At 48.9% G+C, this 20524-nt stretch overlaps 1 protein-coding gene across 3 annotated transcripts in view; it reads left to right on the forward strand.

Annotated features, from left to right (window-relative positions):
- Positions 1–2794: 2794 nt before the first annotated feature.
- Positions 2795–20524, forward strand: part of CNR2 (cannabinoid receptor 2) — a 33938-nt gene continuing 16208 nt past the window's right edge. The window contains exons 1-2 of one of the 3 annotated variants that reach the window (XM_070598084.1): positions 2795–2929; positions 8755–11361. The gene's annotated coding sequence lies outside the window, so the exon portion shown is untranslated. Of the gene's footprint in view, positions 2930–8754; positions 11362–20524 lie in introns of those variants that run through there. The other 2 variants (XM_070598085.1, XM_008507350.2) reach the window with 2 other exon arrangements.

A 20524-nucleotide genomic window follows, 5' to 3' on the forward strand; every position in this document is an offset into this window, starting at 1 on the left:
GAAGTCATATAGATGGGAGATATCGTTCAGGTCGTCCTTGGAAAACAAGATCTGCCAGAGTTGCTTTGGGGTCTGCCTTCCTTGCCAGAACGCTCATTCATTCAATCACTCATGAATTAATTTGTACATTCATCAAACATTTGTCGAGTGCCTACTGGGTGTCAAACACTAAACTAGGCTCTTTATGTAAATTATTTCACCTCATCTTCATGTCTACCCTTTGAAGTAAATGCATTATCCTATTAACAAGTGAGGAAACTGAGGCTCAGAATGGTGCAGTGATTTGCCCAAAGTCACAAATGAATAGGGAAACCATGATTTGAACTCAGAACTGCCCGTTCCAGACCCCATGTCCACTCCTGACATGAGGCCACAATCCTAGCATCAACATAACCTGGTCACCTCTAGGGCCTTTGGGTCTGTACCTTGGTGAACCTCCTTGCCCTTCCTTCCCGCAGAGCAGATCAGTGGCTGGGGAAAGGAATGAGGGAGACACTGTTTGGGGACAGTGGGAAGGAACCCCAACTCCTGTGCCAGCCGTGGGACTTCCCTTTGTGGTCCCAGAGGTTCTGGCCACACAGTGTGTGGTTAGGATTCATGCCCTTATTGATTCACCTATTTGCACATGGCGATAGGGTTTACTCTGGTGTCAACTCTAGGAGACACTGGCAGCCTGGAGTGCTACACTGAGGCAGATCCTGAGCAGCATCTGGGCTCGGCAGGAATGAGGGCCTCGATCAACTAGTCATGTCTGCCATGGACAGGTAACTAGGAGTGTCAGCACTCTCTCCTTGCATCTGCCTTCCTGGTCTTATAATGTTATGTTTCTTTTCACATGAGAGGCTACTAGGATGCAAGCACCATGAGAGCAAGGATTTCGTCTGTTTTGTTCACTGCTGTATCTCCAGCACCTAGATAGTTCCCAACAGGAATGAGGATCTCAATAAACATTGGCTGAATGACTGAGACAGTTTTGGTATAGAGGTGAAATGGATAGACTCCAGGAGTGTCACAGTCCTCAGTTTGAATTTCAGCTCTGCCACTTGCTGGCTGGATAACATTACATAAGTTACTTTATTAACCTCTCAAAGGCTCAGCTGCTTCATTCATTCACTCGTTCATTCATTCCACAAATGTTGGTTGAACACCTAGTATGTACCAAGCACTGTTCTAGGCACCAAGGAGGCAGAAGTGACCAAAACATAGATCCCAACCCTTGTGGAGTTTATATTTCAGGGAGAAGAAACAGACAAATGAACGAATAAGTGAAATGTATAGTGAGCGCCAGACGATGATAAGTGCTTTGGAGAAACACAAAGCGAGGAAGGGGACAGGACATTCTGGGGTGAGGTGGGAGGAGATGTGCCTTCTAGCTCACAGGACCATGTGAAGATTAGAGTCCAGGGCATAAAGGATGGGGGAGCTGGTCTTACCCAAAGTACCTGGGGCGTCTCCTACCTCCTTCCTGGGGAATACTATATTTCCATATGGAATATAACATGGATAAAAAATCCTTACTGCTAAGTGTTTGAGGATTAAAGGAGAAAATGTTTGTGAAAAATTTAGCTCTGTGCCTGGTACAGTGAGGGCTCGATACGTGGAGGTTGTTATTATTTTCCTTTCATTTATTCAATGGACGTGTACTCAGTACCAACAGAAAGTCAGAGCCGGACGGTCCATCCCATCCTCTGATGTTACAAGAGAAGAATCTAAGATCACACAGCCAGAACAAGGCAGAGCCAGAACTAGAACTCGGTCCCTGATTCTGTCTTTCCTCCACTGCTGTTTCTTCATCCATCCAAGAATTCCCCACAGTCCCTTCTTGTTGACGCTTTCCTATGTCTTTTCATGGGTCCTGCAAGCTATTGTTAAAGAAAAAATTATTTATGACAAAAGTGTCATAAATGGTAAGGAAGACTTTATGTAAGGGGGGCCATCATGACAAGTGTAGGGACACTGCAATGGGGGTCTTGCAGTGGGGGAGAGATTGAGCTCAACTCTGAATACAGCATGGGCAAGCGGGCATTTATAGCCAAGGAGCGGGGTCGGGGTCGGGGTCGGGGTCGGGGTCAGGGTCAGTGGACGGAAAATTACTACGAAACTTCAGGTGTAAGGAGGGATTCTGGCTAAAGCGACCTAACAGGATTCCTGCTGAAGGCAGGCCAGGGTGATCAGATGTCGCCTGGAGGGGAGGGGGAGGATCCTGATTAGATATCGATGGCGATCAAACATTGAGAATGGCGGATTCTTGCTAAAAGTGGACGATGCAGAGACAAACACGGAAATCTAAAAGTAAAGCCCTCGTTGAAAAGTTCCAGGGAGTCTGAGTAGAGTTTGGCCAAGGAGAGAATCTTTGAGGCTATTCAGTTGATGATTTAAAATCATGAAGTAGTTCAGTCAACTTTCTTTTCCTGGAAGGTTCAAGATGAACCTATCCACAGCTTCTGGAGCAACTCTGGGTCAGGAGTGTCCAGCCACTTGGACACTTTGGCATCTGCCCAGAGTGGAAACCGCAGCTGCTGACCCCAGGGTTTCTCAATCACTGGGACGCAGCCAGTCAAGGGGCAGGAAGCGCCTCCCACTGACCAACTTCCCTTGCCCTCTGCCCTGGGCCCTTGGATGCTGGCTCTTCTTTGTTTAGTGGAGCTGTTCCCGCCTCTCCCTGCTTCTGTGCTCATTTTGTCCTCAGCCCTAAATTTCCTTGCCCTCCCTCCACTTCTCTAATTCTTTCAGGCAGGGGTGGGGTGGGGCAGTGAAAGGAGGGTTCTCCGCCTGCCCTCTCCTCTGGGAGCTTGTCATCTGCTCACTGGCTGCCTTTTCATGTTCCCTGTTCTCTGTGTCTTGCTGATCACTCCAACCCAGCGCCTGGACCCTTACGTCTCCTATGCCTTTTTGACTCCTCCACAGCCCCAAGCACAGTTCTAGACATGTAAGTAGATAAGTATCTACCAGCTAATTGACAGACACGGCCATTTCAGAAAAAAAAAACAACAGATGGAGAGGTGGGACTTGTGACAAAGCAGGGAAGAACTCCTGTAGGAGAAAGGATTTGGGTTAGGCCTGGAAGAAGGAGTCAAGATCGAACAGAGGGGCTGGCCCCATGGCCGAGTGGTTAAGTTCGCTTGCTCCGCTTTGGTGGTCAAGGGTTTCGCCAGTTCAGATCCTGGGCACGGACCTAGCACCACTCATCAGGCCATGTTGAGGTGGCGTCCTACACAGCACAACCAGAAGGACCCACAACTAGAATATACAACTATGTACTGGGGGGCTTTGGGGAGAAGATGAAAAAAAAGAAAATTGGCAACAGACGTTAGCTCAGGGCCAATCTTTAAAAAAAAAACCATCAAATAGATAAGCAGGAGGGAGGAGTTCAGCCGGAAGAAGGCCAGACGCAGAAACACAGGAGGCCCTTTAACAAGAGTTTTTTAAGTTTCAGTTTGTGACTCGTTGGTGGGTGATAAAAATTATTTCTGTGGCTACAAATAGCATTTTTTAAATGAAATAGAACAGATTCAAAAAGAATAAAATAGAAAGGAAAATATCAGAGTGTATCCCAAGTACTAAGGTTTATTATTGTTTCATGAACCTGATGTTGCAATTTTATATACAGTATTTAAGTGTTATATGCATACTGGGTCATAATGTAAAATAAGTTTTTCACAGACGACAGTTAAAAAAATTTTTTTTTTTTTAAATCTCTTACCAAACCCAGTCTGTTCATGTCACAGATGGGGGGACTGGGGCTCACAGGGACAGCTAGGGCAGAAGTGGGGACTGGACACGAACCTCGTGACTCCCATTGCTCCCCTGCGGACCCTCCCGCCCGCCTGAGCTAAGGGGACAGGTGGAACTCAGCTCTTCCACACTATGGCTCCCATCATTTTTACCATCCCAAGGACACTCCACCTTTATTCATTCAACAAACACCTGTTGAGGCCGACCCTGGGTTGGGCATTTGTGCTGGGGTAGCACGGAGTCTACAGTGGGAGTGTAGAATTTACTGCCTGACAGTGGTTTCTCTTGGGTTAACTTTTTAATTTTTTTGTTCAGATTGGGCATGTGAAAGAACAAGTATTCCGACACCTGTTAAAATGGTGAGGAAGACTTTATTCAGGAATATTGCAATGGAGCAGAGAGACGGGGCTCAACTCCAAATCCAGCAAAGACAGCTGGGGATTTGCAGCCAAGGAGCTGGGCAAGGGGATCAGTGGATAGACAGTTCCTACGAAGAGACACCAAGAGTAGGAGGGTTCTTGCTAAACTGACCTAACAGGATTCTTGCTAGAGGCAGGCCATCAAAAGGAGAGAATGAGGAACTTGATCAGATATCAGGGCGGGAGGATGACTTAGCAGGATTCTTTGCTAAGACTAGGCTGGGCAGGCCTAAGACAGAACAAGGGCCAAGGTCAAGGCCTAGTTGAAAACAGGACTTGGGCTGCTTCACTGGCCCGGGGTTCGCCTGTTCGGATCCTGGGTGAGGACATGGCACCGCTTGGCAAGCCATGCTGTGGCAGACGTCCCACATAGAAAGTGGAGGAAGACGGGCACAGATGTTAGCTCGGGGCCAGCCTTCCTCAGCAAAAAGAGGAGGGTTGGTGGCAGATGCTAACTCAGGGTTAATCCTCCTCAAAAAAAAAAAAAGAAAGAAAGAGAAAAAGGACTCGGAGGAGCCCATCTACAGTTTGGCTGGGGACAGTTCTTGTCAGTGACAGCATCTATATATGTCTTATTAATCTTGTGTTTACACTTGTCCCTGACATTTATATGATGCTTTCCATTTTTTGCATTTAATTGCTGTGTAGTATTAGGATAAGGGAAAACTGAGGTTCAAGGAAATTAAGTAAACTTTTTTTTTTCTTTTTCGTCTTTTTTTTTTTTTGAGGAAGATTAGCCCTCAGCTAACTACTGCTAGTCCTCCTCTTTTTTTTGCTGAGGAAGCCTGGCCCTGAGCTAACATCCTTGCCCATTTTCCCCTACTTTATATGTGGGACGCCTACCACAGCATGGCTTGCCAAACGGTGCCATGTCCACACCCGGGATCCAAACCAGCAAACCCCGGGCTGCTGAGAAGCGGAACGTGCGAACTTAACTGCTGTGCCACTGGGCCGTCCCCCGGAAATTAAGTAACTTGACCAAGGTCACACAGCTGTTCAGTGGCGGAACTGGGGACAGAGGCCTGGGTCCATCCAGCTTCAGAGCCTAGACGCTTAACCACTGTGCCGTGCAGCTTCTAATGGCCGGAGCCCACCTTGAAGATCCACATCTAGTCGTCTCCTCCTGCAGTGGCAGCCACAGTCCTGTTCCGGAGCCCAGATGTAATCTGTGCTCGTGCTGCCATCAGAGCCCAACAGTGAGAGTCGAGGCTATTACTAAACCCTCTCAGGTCTCTGAACCTGGCAGGCTCAGATCTGCTCTCACTGTTATTTATAGGGTTGATTGTTTACTGCTGGATGGATCAAAATGCCCACGTGCTTGGCCCGGGCACCAGAGCCCAAAGTTTGGCTCCAAACTCGGGTTCTATTGATCAACCCTCTGATTCATCTCTTCAGTTGTCCTCTCTCTTCTGTCCCCATGGCCCCCATAGGCATGCTGCGTCCCTCAACACCTCTGGCCTGGATGTGTGGCAGCCTAGTGGCAGAAACACATCTAAAAGTTAGCAGTGGCTGCCTCCCTACTGTGGGATCAGGAGGCATTTCTGTCTTCTTTATATATTTTCAAATTTTCAAAATGTCTGCAATGAGGGGCTGGCCCGGTGGCGCAGTGGTTAAGTGTGCACGTTCTGCTTCTGTGGCCTAGGGTTCGCAGGTTCGGATCCTGGGTGTGGACATGGCACCGCCTGGCAAGCCATGCTGTGGCAGGCGTCCCACATATAAAAAAAAAAAAAAATGTCTGCAATGAGAATTATCATCCTTTCAGGGGCCCCTTGGTGAGTTTACTGACTTACGCAGAGCCCTTCCATCTATGGCTCACCATCGTTGTACTCTGTGCCAGGCTCCTCTCGCGCAATTGATTCAGTGATGTACTGAGTTTCTTTTATCCCCTTCCTCCCCCCACTACCCCACCACCACCTCTTCAGTCACTAAGTATCCTTGACTGTAAACGCATCCTTGTAAAACATGCCGCACTGTTCTGCGTGTGCAGGTGTCTTGTAATCTACAAAAACAGTAACGTGCCACACGTCTTGTTCTGCTCCTTCTCTTTTGAACTTGGCACACGTGTGGTCATTGTCTGTTACTTCTGTTTACTTTCATAATCAGGGGAGAAAGAGCCAACACGTAGCAAAGGTTGAGTCTCATGGATTTCAGGGGTAGCTGTGAGTGGCTGTGAAGTCACGTGTTCCCTTCTTTTGAAATAAAGGCAATGCCTTGGAAAGGGGACAATAGGTTCCCTCGGGGAGGGGATGTGGGTGTAGTCGCCTCTGAGAAGTGTCCGTCTGTCCTCTCTGGGAGGGGCAAGAGAGGACAGGATGGAGCAACAAGGAAGTGTCAGAGCCGGATTGGTGCTTAGGCAAAGAGGCAAAGGTCGCAAACTGGAGGCTCGTGGGATAGATCATCTGGCAGACACGTGTCGCTTGCTCCCCACAGTGTTTGATTTAAAAGATCAGGGAATTTCATGTACAAATCCAGATTTTTGGCTTCTCTTAAAAAATCACATGGTTTGGCCACTTGAGCCCACTCCCACAAGGCACTGCCTCCTTCAGACAGGGCGAGGGAGGGCTCTCCAGGGGCCGCAGGCCTCCACTCTGACGCACACCCGGCCCTCTACCTGTCCCTGCACAGCTGCGTTTGTAATACTTGCTTTAAATTTCATCAGATTCTTCAAGGAGGCCACGGCGAAGAAAACCTTAACAACTATATTTCAAGGATGCCAAAACTTGGCATGCAAACCCACCTCCTCTCTTACACCGTTGCAGACCTCATTAATTGAGCATGACACCTTTTCCTACTGAGCTTAGACTCAGCTTCAGAATCCTTCTCAACACTATGCTCTGGCAACAACCACCAAAATACCAGACTTCAGCACTCAAAATAAAAATCTGTCTGCCATTCCTGGAAACCCAATCATCTCATTTTCGAGAGGAGGCGACTAAGGCCCAGAGAGGGGAATTAACTTCCCTGAGGTCTCCACAGCTTGAGGACAGCGTTGCCTAAGGATTAATATGACGCTCACTGAGTCTCCTCCCAATTCCAATTTGTCTCCCAAGTAAAACCTGAGTGACCTCACCCAGATCTACTCATTCACAATTATTTATTGAGCACTTACTGTGTGCCAGGCACTGCGGCCATTTGTAGAGGATGCGGCAGTGAATATGCTAGATGGAGCTAGGCTGCTGTGTGGCGTACCGTTCTCCGAAAGGGAAGGACAAGAATTTCAAGTGTAAGAAGTACTTCTAACAGTGGGGCTTAACCTCATCTGGGTAGTCAGGGAGGGCTTCCTAGGGGAGGCAATGACATGGCAGCTAACATCTGCAGGACGAATTAGGAGGGAAGAGCTTTCTAGTCAGGGAGACCAGCATCGAAGGCCCTGAGGTAGAGAAACTGTGGCATCTTTGAGAAACTGAAATAAGGTCCCCAGGCCCCAGTGGCTCAAATATAGGGGGGCAAGAGGTCTTAGCCGCCCCTCCAATCCCCACCTCCCACCCCGGATCCTGCTGAGCACCTTCTTGCATGTTTAACATTTGGTGTCTTTCGATGTCTAAGTCTTTTTGTCCACTTAAAAACGGTTTTTGCATTTTGCTCTTTTCTCTTAATTTTATGTTGTGAACATTTTCCGAAGTCATCACAATTGATTTTGAAAACTTCATTTTTAACAGCCGCATTACATTCTAACACATGGATGCACCATAATTTACCAAACGATCCCTCTGTCATTAGATGGTTAAAATGTCTCCCGGTTCTCGCTATCAAAAATAATACCACTCTAACATCTTTGCTCCTATGAGGAATTTCTGAAAAGAGATTTCTACAATTATTGATTCAGATGCTATGACCATATTTAAGATTCACGAGAACAGCAATAGCTTTATGCACATTATCCCACATGATACCTACAGCCAGCCTGTGAAGATTCCCAGGGAAGGCAGCTAAGGCTCAGAGGGCTGGTGACCAAGGTCGCTTATTCAGAGGTGACAAGGGAGCTGGTTGGAAATGGGGACCATCGGGCCCACCTCAGACCGGCTGAATCAACATCTCTGTGCTTTGAAAAGCTCTCCTGGCGATTCTGATGAAACCAAAGTTTAAGTAACATTGACCAGCTCTAAGTTCCTCATTTGCAGTTGAAGAAATTGAAACCAGAAGAGGAAAGTGCTTTGGTAGAGGTGACGTGGATTCCCCCCCAAGCCAGGATTTAAACCCAGGTCTAACCCAGTTCCAAAGACTCGCTCAAACCACGACACGGCACTGGAAACCTCGTGTCCACTTACTTTCAGGTTACACTCCCATTAAGTGTACACGAGTGTCTGTCTCATCCCACGCTTGCCAACGCTGCTAGTGGTTTCTTTTTCCTTTTTGCCTAATTTGATAAGTGAATCACCACGTTTTAAACATGCCTTACGGAACCACCTAAAAGGATGTCTATTGTAAAAATTTGTAAAGATACACAAATCCTTTTCCACGTAAATATCACCACCAACATTTGCATTTAGCAAATTAAGATAACCGTGTGTCAGGTTTTTAAAAGCAGAAAATAGCAATGGTTTGGTGACAATGTGTTACCCCACATGCTTGCAAGAGCATTTCGTTTTCATTCTCCCAGGTTAATTCAGGCTCCAGTATCCATATTGGAAACTGAGTCATCGGAAGGGGTCAGAGAGCCCAGACATTACAAAGGCTGCTTCCCTGGGGCCTGAAAGGAAAGACACCACCCCAAACGTTCCTCCTTCAGTCAGGCCCTAAATATGGCAACGCTCTGGGCCCAGCATGGAGTGGAGGCATCCAGGAGATGGCAGCATCTCACAGTGTAAGGGCTGGTGAGGATGGCTGTCCACAAGGAACTGAGAAAACCAGCTCCTGGACCACCCTAGCCCTCCCTGGGGAAAAGGAGAACAGACCTCCTGTGTGGGTCCATCAGCCCTGTCCAGGGGACCCAGCAGTCTTGGAGATCCTGGACCAACTGAGCAAGAAGGGCCCTTATCCATCGTCTCTTCCAGTGCTACCCAAGATGTGTCCAAGGACCAACGGCATCACCTGGGAACCTGTCAGGAAGGCAGAGTCTCAGCCCCAACCCAGATTGCTTTAGTCAGAAACTTGGGGTGGGGGGCGGCAGTCTGTGTTTTAACAGCCCTCCAGCTGATTCTGATGCATGCGGAAATTATAGAAGCATCTATTATCTCTAGCTTCCTCATTTGAGGAGTGGGGAAATTGAGCCAAAGGAAGTAACTTGTCCCACAGCCAGGCAGTGGCAGGGATCACACTGGAACCCAGATTCCCAGTGTTCTTCCCACCTTAGCCCTTAAGTAGCTTCCTTCTTTTCTTCATTTATTCATTCATTCGTTCATTCCTCATTCACACATTCGGACTGCTGCTGCACATTTCGGGCAGGCACTTAGGAGCAGCCTCACCCTTCTTCTCCCTGGTGGGGCTTCCTCAAGGCCAGGGGTCCAGGATTCAGCATCATGGAAGCGTCTGCTGGATCTTTGCCGGCTCACCCCTGGTGCAGACAGACGGCTGGGGTAGGCTGCAGGTGGCCTCCACTCCCCAGCTACCTCCTGACTCATCTCTCCTTTTTCTTGGTGCCTTGGACTCTCTGTCCCATTCCTTACTGTCAATGACTTGCCCTAGGGAGAGGCACAGAGCTGGAGGTTGTTACTGTGTCCTCTCCCCAAGGGACTAATTATCAAATTAAAGGCCTCCCAGAGTGGAGTTTGCTCTGAAGGGACCAGGGCTAGGTCCTCAGCACTATTAACGTTTTGAACTGAGTGATTCGTTGTGTCCTGCACACTGCAGGATGTTCTACAGCATTCCTGGCCTCTGCCCACTCGGTATCAGAAGAATTCCCTCCTGGTTGTGACGTCTTCAGACGTTGCCAAATGTCTCCCCTGGGGGGGGGGTTGCCAGATCAAACATAGACTGCCCCGTTAAATTGCAATCAGATAAACAACAATAATTCTTTAGTATACGTTTGTCTCAAATATTGCCATCCTATATTTTGTTGAATCTGACAACTCTGCCTCGGGACCAGATGTCCCTTCTTGAGAACAACTGGCCCAGATCCATCCCTTGGGGTCTGGGGTGTGAAGGGCAGTAAGTGAAAAGATCTCATGAGATAATCCAAGGCCATTAGCCTAGGAGGGCAGAAACCTTATCCTGTTGATCTTCGTACCCCTAGGAAGAAGTAGACTCTGATTAAATATTCTATCTGATAACAGGTGTACAGCACTCTGAACTGTAGCAGGGACCTGAGTATTTACTGAGCCCAGGACTGGGCATTAGGGACACAGTTCTTGCCCTTAAGGAGCCAGTGTTCTAACAAACATAATGAAAATGGTGTTTGGTTTGACCCACATGGCATGTTTTAAAGATTTGACTTTCTGGTCAATATTCTAAAATTGGAAGCCATTATATTAAAGTCAGGATTTCTAGGAAAATGTGGCACATCTTCCAAATGCTTGGCACATCCAGCAATCGGGCCTGCACTCCCAAGTGTCAAGGCTTGGCTGGAGCTACAAGATGCCGGCCCCCAGTGGCTGGGTCCTGTGTTCCCCTCTCCTCCACAGTCCCCACCACTCCCTATTGCCCCACACCAGCACCCTTCATGCATTTATGCTATCTGCCTGGCGCCTATAGGCATTTGGATTTCAAAGCTTTGGTCCGGTGGGGAAGAGGCATTGGAATGGAATGTCCGTTTAGGTGATCTGTGTAAAGCTGGTGCCTCGTCCCTAATTTACAGGTGAAGGAACTAAGATTTAGGGAAGTTAAGTCAACTGCTCAAGGTCACAACAGCTAGGCTGGATTAGAACCCAAGTCCCTTGCCTCCAGGGCGTATACCCACACCCCTGGTAACAGGTATAAAAACACTTTGAACTGTGTCAGATACTGGTGATTACCGCCTCTGTCCTGACTGACCGTGCTGGACAGGAAAGCCCAGTGCTGATTCTTGGTCCTGTCCAAGGCAGGGACTGCACCAGCGATCAGAGTTCCTCGTGAGAAACAGCTCAACGGCAGGGGCAAGAACATTGTGGCACTGGGGACCCGGGGGGGAAGTGGTGACAGGGACGGAAGACCAGACCTCCCCACGCTCACTCGTCCGTGAGACAGAACAAAAGCAAGAGAAGGCTGGCTCGGGGACAGCAGTTCAGCTGGGACACACAATCGCCCGGACTCCCCAAGGCCCGGCAGGGTCAGAGCTCAGCCACAGACAACCGTGAGTAGCTTTTTTGATTGTTTTATTTGGGGTTTCTTCCGCATTCCAGAAAACCAGTGTTCTTACCCTACCTTTCCCTCCAGGGGTGTAGAAGCTGGGTGGGCCTGCCTGGGGCCAGGAGGTTATGTCACAGGAGGATGCCTGAGGTTCTTGAGGACCAGTTACAGGAAGACTCAGGGCTGGTGTGGTCCCCTCCCTTGGATGGGACCAAGAATCAGCACTCAGCTTTCATGTCCAGCCAGGTCAGGACAGAGGTGGTCATCACCAACGCACAGATCGCTTGCTGTGCCGGGCACTGCTCCAAGAACCTTTCATGGTTTGATTTATTTAATCCACACAAGTGTCTACAGTAAGTACTATTATTATTCTCCACTTTACAGACAGGGACTGAGTGATTTACCTAAAGTCACACGGGCTTTAAAGGAGAGTGCTGGGCTTGAACTCAGGAACCTCGCTCCACAGCCCACTCTTTAACCACTAGGCCATCCCGCCTTACAAGGTGCAGGCTTAATTAAACAGCAGATGGTGGGCCAGGAAAGAATCCCAAAAAACTAGGGCTGGGGGCTGGCCCCGTGGCCGAGTGGTTAAGTTCGCACGCTCCGCTGCAGGCGGCCCAGTGTTTCGTCGGTTCGAGTCCTGGGCGCGGACATGGCGCTGCTCGTCAAGCCATGCTGAGGCAGCGTCCCACATGCCACAACTAGAAGGACCCACAACGAAGACTATACAACTATGTACTGGGGGTCTTTGGGGAGAAAAAGGGAAAAATAAAGAAAAAAAAATCTTTAAAAAAAAAAAAAGACTAGGGCTGGAAGAGGCCTTAGAGATCATCTGGCCTTTGCTTTACAGGTGGGGAAACTGAGGCACCGAGAGACACAGCTTACCTGATTGGGGCAGCTTGGTAGAGTAGTGTAGGCTAGTCCACACTAGACCCAGGAGGCCAGGGGTCTGCTTCTGTGGAGGTTACACCGGACGGAACAGTTGTTTTTATGAGTGTGCCCTGAGGCCAGCACCCGGGCGTGAGTGCCAGAGCCTCCACCAATAACTCCACGGCCTCAGGCAGGTCGCTCCACTTCTCTCCCACTCAGCTTCCTCTTCTGAGAATTTTGGGCTCAAGACCATCACTCACAGGCTTTGGGAGGGTTGCTGGGATGATGCTGGCTCCGGGATGGGTGCCTGCACTGCGCTCGGTGAATGGCCATGGTGGCCATGGTGGAGATTCTGATCGTCACCCCAGCCGCCCTCCTATGGGTGAGAGATGAGGATGAACAAGGCTGCAGGCTCCTTTTCCCAGAGTGGGTGGTGTGTGGACACCTTGAGGGCACGAAGGCCAGGACCGAGGCAGAGGAGGGGCTGGGGAGAATTTGGGGGAGGCCCTGGGAGGCGGCGCCCCAACGACCCTGGCCCCAGCTCTGCAACCACACTGTGGCTCACCTAGAGGTGGCCCCCTAACCTGTCCTGGGCCCCGGCATCAATTTCTCCCAGTGAAGCGGGTCCTTTACCCTTTGGCTGGTTAAGGCCAGGTTAAGGCGGGGAAACTGGTAGCCCGGCTCGGCTGGGCACAGCCCTCCAGCCCCGATCTCTCCTCTTCCCTCCTCATCTTGTTGCACCTGTTAGTCTTACTGCATGCTCTCAGATGCACATAAAACATTCTTTTATTCATTTTCACGAAAGCAAATCAAAGGGCTCTGAGCCTCCTCCTACTGGGCTGGTTAGAAATGAAATCTCAGTGTTTTGAGCTTCCCTCGCCCCCACCCGCACCTTCCACCTTCACACATTGACTCCTAGGGCACACAGAGAGCACAGAGTGAGGGAGGCCACTGGCTTTCATGCCCCCGGCTCCTCCTATGAAGGAGCTTGATCCCAGAATTCCAGCCCTGTCCGCTTCCCTGGTGTGCCTGGAGGCTGCATTCTTTGCCAAGACTTGAATCCACTGTGCCTTGGGTTCCACCTCAGGGTTGTGCCAACCAGTGACTTCCTCCAGAGGTCCCGCCCACTCCCCAAGGCACTTCCCGGGAGCAAAGGCCAGGTCCCCAACACTGAAGGGACCCATGACCTCTGGTCCCTTCCCTGTGTGGGGCCATGGCGCCCCTCTCCTTGGCTTTGGATCACAGATGCAAGCTCTTCTCTCCCCACCCACCTGGGACACCAGCTTAACTTTCTCACTGAGCTCAGGTTTTCACAAAGGACTAAAGGAAGTCACAAAGGAAGAAGGGCTGTCTTCGAATAGCTTCTGCTTTCTACCCCAACCTCTGCAAAAAGTCCCTGAGCCCCAAGACGCGAAGGGAGACAGGCAGCCCTTATCTTACAGAGAAGGAAAACTAAGGCTCTGAGGCAACGGTGACTCGCCCAAGATCACATGGCTGAGGACTAGTGGAGCCAGTGTGGAGTCCTGCTCTGTGGGCTCCAAAGCCTGTGCCATCAATCGCTGGAGCCTGGGGAAGACCCAGTCTCCCTCTCCAAATTGTCAGGTGACCTTGGGTGAATCTCAGTACTTCAACTCTAAAAATGAAGCTATAATAGCATTACCAACCTGCCTCAAAGGGATGCTTGTTTATTTTCTTAAGTTAACACTTATTTTGCATTTGCTACACACTAGAGCTCTGTGAGCACTGTGACCTTACCTCCTTCAATCCTCACAACAGCCCGCGGGAAAGATGCTATCACCACCCACATTTGAGAGGTGAGAAACCGAAGCTCACACAACCTTGAGACCTTACCCAAGGTCACGTAGCTGGTGGTACATGGCAAAGCCAAAGCTCAAACCCAGGTCCATCTGAATCCAGAACCATGCTCTACTGCGGTGAGAGTCAAATAGGAGAATGGGTGTGGAAACTTCTCTGAAGCGCTGAGGTGCAATACAGGCTCAAGGAATGGTCAGTCCTCTTCCTTCAGAGCTCAGAAAAGGATAAAACCACTTCCTCTTTCCTCCATCTCCTGGGGAGAGAAAGGGTCCATAGAGCATGGGTGTGTCCTGCTCCCACCCCCATGCAGCGAAGACCCCCAGTGCCAAGGAAAGAAAATGGCAGACAAGATCAATGGGGTGGATCAGATGGGGAGGAGACCCCAGTGTCATTAGAGCCAGGCATGGATGTGAAGGCTCCTGGGATCCCATCCAAATGAGGAGGATGTTGGTGAGACCCTGGGGCAGAAGGGACTATGGGGTTGGGCCGGGCGTCCTGTGGGCTCTGCTGCTTCTCATTTCCTCCCTCACCTGCTGCCATCCCTAGAGGGGAGGCCCCTGATCTTCTGCTCACACAGTGAGTCAGAGGCAGCCCCTCCCACCAAAGCCCCTCTGCTCTCCTCTCCCTGGGGATTGGGGCCGCCCCAGAGTTCCTCTTTGAGAAGGACACCTGTGTTCACCGTGTTGCCTCTGTCAGAATTCAATGAGTCCATCCTCTGTATGTCTCTGTGAATCTGTTTGGGTCCTGGGCGATCTTATGGAGCTGAAAGCAGGGGATGGGAGCCTGCTGAAAACCAGGGCAGGAGCGAGGTGCTTCGTGGTCCTTCTCTAGTCCTAACATGAGGCCCATCTTAACAATACCTGCTTGACACATGAGGCTACCAAGGCTCAGACACAGCAGATAAATGGCAGAGACAAGAGTCAAGCCCCGGTCTGTCTTTCCTTTGCTTTGCATCAGCTTTTCCCAACAGAGAGGGAGATGTTCCAGAAGGTTCACATCATGAGAAGATCATGGCACCTATTTCCATTTTTTAAAAATTAGTGAATAATTATTTTACAATTTAAAAGATCTTTTTCTCGGTGTGGGAGCTTCTTCGATAAATGGAAGACTCAAAAACAGCAGGTAGTGGTGATCAAAACACGATGATCTCCTGACTCCCAACCAGGCTGTTTATCATTTGGCCACTGGAGTGGCTTTGGCTGATGTAATGGTTTTACACTAGTCTTATTCTTTTCTTTTCTTTCTCTTTTTTTTGAGGAAGATTAGCCCTGAGCTAACATCCGTGCCCATCTTCCTCTACTTTATATGTGGGATGCCTACCACAGCATGGCTTGCCAAGTGGTGCCATGTCCAAACCGGTGAACCCCAGGCCGCCAAATCGGAACGTGCGCACTTAACCGCTGCGCCACCCGGCTGGCCCCAGTCTTATTCTTATACTGTTTAATTTATACCCTCAATGAACCAATGGTTAAAGATAGGAAGCAAAAGGAACTCTGAAGCAAAAAAATACAAGGAAGTAAGGAAAAGGAAGATGATGACTCCTCTGCAAATTTGCCTCAAGATTCATAAATTGCATTTATCTGATCAAATTCCTTATATAGCTTATCAGGGAAATTCCTGTACTTCACAGAATTTCAAAGACTGCTAAAAGGAGAAAATAATACGCACTTTCTTTTCCTGTGTTGGGCAGAAAGTTGATCTAGACCTGCCGAATAGATGCAGAGAGGTGCTTGGAAATAGTGACCTGAGATCTATTTTATCTTGCCCTATAACAAACATAAAATTCTTTTTAAAAGATGCCAATTGACTTTTTAAGCATCAAATGAAAGAACTCAGGCCCTGAGGTCATGAAAGTGATTTCTGTCCTCTTGTTACACTTCAGTCCATTTTAACGTCCATTTGGTCCTCCAATAAAAGTCACTTTAAAATTTGTTCAGTAACACACGTTTTCTTCCGTCATGATTTTAAAGGAAATCAAGTACATACGCCAAAGTGGGGAGAGGTCGAAATTTCTCACGTATCACGCATGTAATTTAAAGGGTTTAAAATAAATGATAGGGAAAAGTCTTGAAAGGACGCACTTATTGAAAATAGTACATTTGACTTAAATCATTTCCTTTTTCATGGACCATAGAAAATTATGAAATGGCTCAAATGATTCCCATTGGGATTTGTAACGTTGCGTATTACTGTGAACAGTTCCTGAGCCAGAAGAGATCGGAGACATTCTATGCAACCCCCTCATTCTATTTTATTTTACTCTCCAATAAACATAAAGCTCACGTTTACGGAGGGTTTATTAAGTGCCAGCCAGGCCCAGGGCTATGCATTTCTACATGCCACTCGACCTATTTACTCTTCACAACAGCCCTGAGTGAAGACACTTTCATTATTCCCATTTTACAGATGAGGACACTGAGGCTCAGAGAGGTTAGGTAATTTTCCCCAAAGACCACAGATTCAATAAGGGGCAGAACTCACCACTGTGACTCGGGGCTGCCTCTTAAACCTCTGTCTACATATTTCCTTCTTAGTCTCTGCTGGTCTTTACCTCTTGACCACCTGTCATCACAGAGGCAGGAGACAGAAATCCAGGTCGCCTTGCAAGTTAGTGCGATGAAAGACTCAGTACTGCTGGGTCTGATCCCAAAGCCCGGGCCGGAAACCATAACATGCTTTCCTCTCCATGGCCCCAGAGACCAAAAGCCAAACAGATCCGCAAATGCACATTCATTCATTCTGTTATAGGCATGGGTAGACGCAGCGTGCATGAGGATCAGCTCCCTGCATGTCTGCCCCAGCTCTGGCCTCTCCTCGTCTCTCCATGGCCTGAGTGCACACACCGGGTTTAATTTACCGTTGGTCTCTGTCCCACTGTCCCTCTGACCCTCCAGCCACTTTGTCATCACTCACAGATCTTAGTGGTCTGAAGCCCCACGAGTCAGCCTCTTTGCTGATGCCGGCTTCCTCAATTATAAAATGGGAGTGACGCCAGTCCCCTCAATGGCTTGTGGTGTAGACCATAAGGGATAATGTGTAAAGTACATAAAACGGTACCTGGTATATAGTATACAGTAAGTGCTCATTCATTGTTTCGTGCTATTATTGTCATGATCAATGTGTGTTTCAAGTGCTGAGCCTCCAGGGCTCTCCCCATCATTACCCCATCGCTCCCGCCTCTGCTGGGCGAACCAACCTGAACTGCAACCCTGCTCCCTCTGCTGCAACCCGAGAAACAACCAGAATCAAAGTTAGGACAAGGACCCTACCCCTTGGGTTCGGCCCAGAGGGAAGAAGCAGAGGGGTTCCCGGAGGGAAACCTCAGGTAATTCAGAATTCCCACCATGAGGTTAACCTTTCCTACTCTCTGCTGGAGAGAGGAGCCACCATCAAAAGTCGTCATTCTCATTCAAAGCCCTCACTGTCCCCCTGGTCGTAATGCTTTGCTTTGTACGAAGGGTTCTTTCCCTGCAGAGAGCACTTCATGGGCACAAGGAGTGACCAACCGCTTTCAGGTGTCGTTTTAATAATTTTAACGATGCTCCGCCAATCTGCTCACTCCCCACCGACACACACACTTCCCAGTGGCTGATGACCAAGCTCCCACCAGCAGCAAGCCACGCCCAGGGTGAGGGAAAGCTGCACACAGTTACCAGTCATTTATGCTTTCACATAACCGAGTGTCCAAAATTTTCTGTAGCAAGTTTTCTTTGAAAGACGGGTCTAGGCCTTTTAGTTCCTGTTATTAAAGTGAAGATACAGGCCAGAGAAGCAGAGTGACATGCCTAGAATCACAGGGGAGCTCCCTGCAGGGGCAGAACTAAGACACGTGTCTTCAGAGAGCATGTCAAGGTGCCCATCTGGAGACCCTGAACCCTGGGATCTGGTGCAGCAGGAAACAGAGAAACTTACGATACTAACAGTATTTCAAGAGGCCCCAGAAAGGATAGAGGGCCTGGGAGGAAACCACAGGAGCTGGCTGAGCCACCAGGAGCAGGAAGAACGATGATGGGCCTGGGCCTGGGTTCAAATTAGACTTTGCCTTTTTGTATGACCTCCGCCAAGTCACTTCATCTCTATCTGGTCCTGTCTCCTTATCTGTAAAACAGGGACGATGATAATAGTACTGCCCTCCCTGGCTTCTCGTGAGGATTAACTGAGTTTACACGCAGAGCCCAGCGCTTGCACACAGCAAACCACTGTTCTTAAGGTGCAGCGGCCCCATAATCCCGCGGTCACCTGCACATTGACGGTGCGCCAGGTTAGGCTCTGAAAAGCTGCTCCTAAGTCCTCTTGCCACAGCTCCTTTGGGAGGCATTTCTGAAATGTTAAGCAGGCAGGCCCTTCTTGCTGATGTCTATTCCCTCAAGCCATCTTTTCCCCCATAAATGGATCACTTGTGTCCCCTTTGAAAATCTTGGGAGAAAGTAACCTTCCTTGAGGATTTTCACGAGTGTCAGAGAGAACTCCTTCAGTCAATTCGTTCCTCCAGTACGTACTGAGCAGCTGCCGTGTGCCAGGCAGCGTTCTGGATGCTTGAGACAGAGCAGGGAACAAAACAATGAGCCCTTGCTCTCTGGGAGCTGACACTCCAGTGTCCTGGCAGCTAATGATAGTGCTGGAGGCCCTGGTAAGAGAAAATGGTCCAGGGAGGAGAGGAGGAAAGGGAGAAGCCAGGGAAGAGATTGTGGCCCACAGCGTGAGAAAGAACCCCTGCCCCTGCACCTAGGCAGCCTGCCTTCTAAGGCCAGAGTCTGGCAGCAGGTATAGCACAGCAGCTTGGGCTTGAGTTCTGACTCTGCCACCTACAAGTCATGTGACCTTGGGCAAATCCATCCAGCTGAGCCTCATCTATAAGATAATGAAAATCAGACAAGCTTCTGCAAGGGCAGTTTGGAGGGTAAAGGAGACAATGCAGATAAAAAGCCCCTTGGAGTACCTGCCGCAAAGGAAGCACGAGGAGAAGGTGACAAATTTATTTTCTTCATATTCTTTAACCACAATAACATGTCACAACAGGTTAAGTGTCAAAGCAGCTATGAGAATCAAGCTGCCAGAAAATAAACAGATTTACCACAAAAATTATTTTCATTAAAAATATGTTATTTCAGGGGGCCAGCCCAGTGGCATAGCAGATAAGTTCACGTGCTCCACTTGGGCCACCCGGGGTTCACCGGCCCGGATCCTGGGCGCAGACCTAGCACCACTTATCAAGCCATGCTGTGGCAGTATCCTACATACAAAATAGAGGAAGATTGGCATAGATGTTAGTTCAGGGTGAATCTTCCTCAGCAAAAAGAGGAGGATTGGCAGTGGCTGTTAGCTCAGGGCTAATCTTCCTAAAAAAAAAAAAAAAAAGTTATTTCTGAGCTGACCCCATGGCCAAGTGGTTAAAGTTCCCTGCACTCCACTTCAGTGGCCTGGGTTCGCAGGTTTGGATCCTAGATATGGACCTGCTCCACTCATCAGCCATGCAGTGGATGCATCCCATATGCAAAGTAGAGGACAATTGGCGCAGATGTTGGCTGAGGGCTAATCTTCCTCAAAAAAAAAAGAAAAAAAAGAGGAGGCTTGGCAACAGATGTTAGCTCAGGGCGAATCTTCCTCACCGAAAAAATATAAATATATGTTATTTCTATTAACATGTGATAGGCTTATTAAATATATTTTTAAGTTGTCAGTTTTACTTTCTAATAGAGTAGACATTGAGAGACGTAACCTACATCAATAAAAGCTCTTTAGGGCCTGTGTAACTTTTAAGGTGGTGAAGAGGTGTTGAGACCACAAGGTTTGAGAACTGCCACCACAGGCTTTCTCACACCAGCTCTTTTGCAACCTGACAACACCCCCACCCCGGCCCTGTGTGGTTAATTGCATAACTTCCAAGGTGGAGGGATCCTTCAGGATCTCATCAAAAACCCCCTCCTGGTGCAGACAGACATGCTGACAAGAGGACTGTTTTGGCCAATGTTACCCAGTCATCACTTCACCCCAAACTGAGTCAGAATCCAGACTCCTGTCTCCTTGGTCCAGGAGGTGCTGACTTCTCTACCCAGCCTGGTTAATAATCAGTCAGGCTCTCTGGCACGTTCTCAGCTTCCTGTTCCCTCAACTCCAAAAATCCTAATGGAAACAGGATCTTCTCCCTCTGCTCTCCCAACACCGCCCCATGCCTGCCTGCTGCCTCTCATCTGCCTCCTTGACCCCACACCAGCCCAAGGGCACGACAGAGATGACGTCACTCTCATTCATTGCCAACTAGGAAAGGACTTGGGAAAGTGAGGAGAAAGCTAGAATATGTATACATATTGGTTATGAGATAGATAACAAATAGCCAGCTAGCTAGCTCATCTGCCATCGCTGGAGCGTTTACTGGGTGCCAGGCGCTGTATTACACAACACTATCTCAGTTAATCCTCATGCCTCGTCACCACCACTGATGAAATAAGTACTACCTGTGATTCCCACTTTCCAGATGAGGG

Source organism: Equus przewalskii, chromosome 2 (genome assembly GCF_037783145.1).
Source record: "Equus przewalskii isolate Varuska chromosome 2, EquPr2, whole genome shotgun sequence".
Taxonomy (NCBI): Eukaryota; Metazoa; Chordata; class Mammalia; order Perissodactyla; family Equidae; genus Equus; species Equus przewalskii.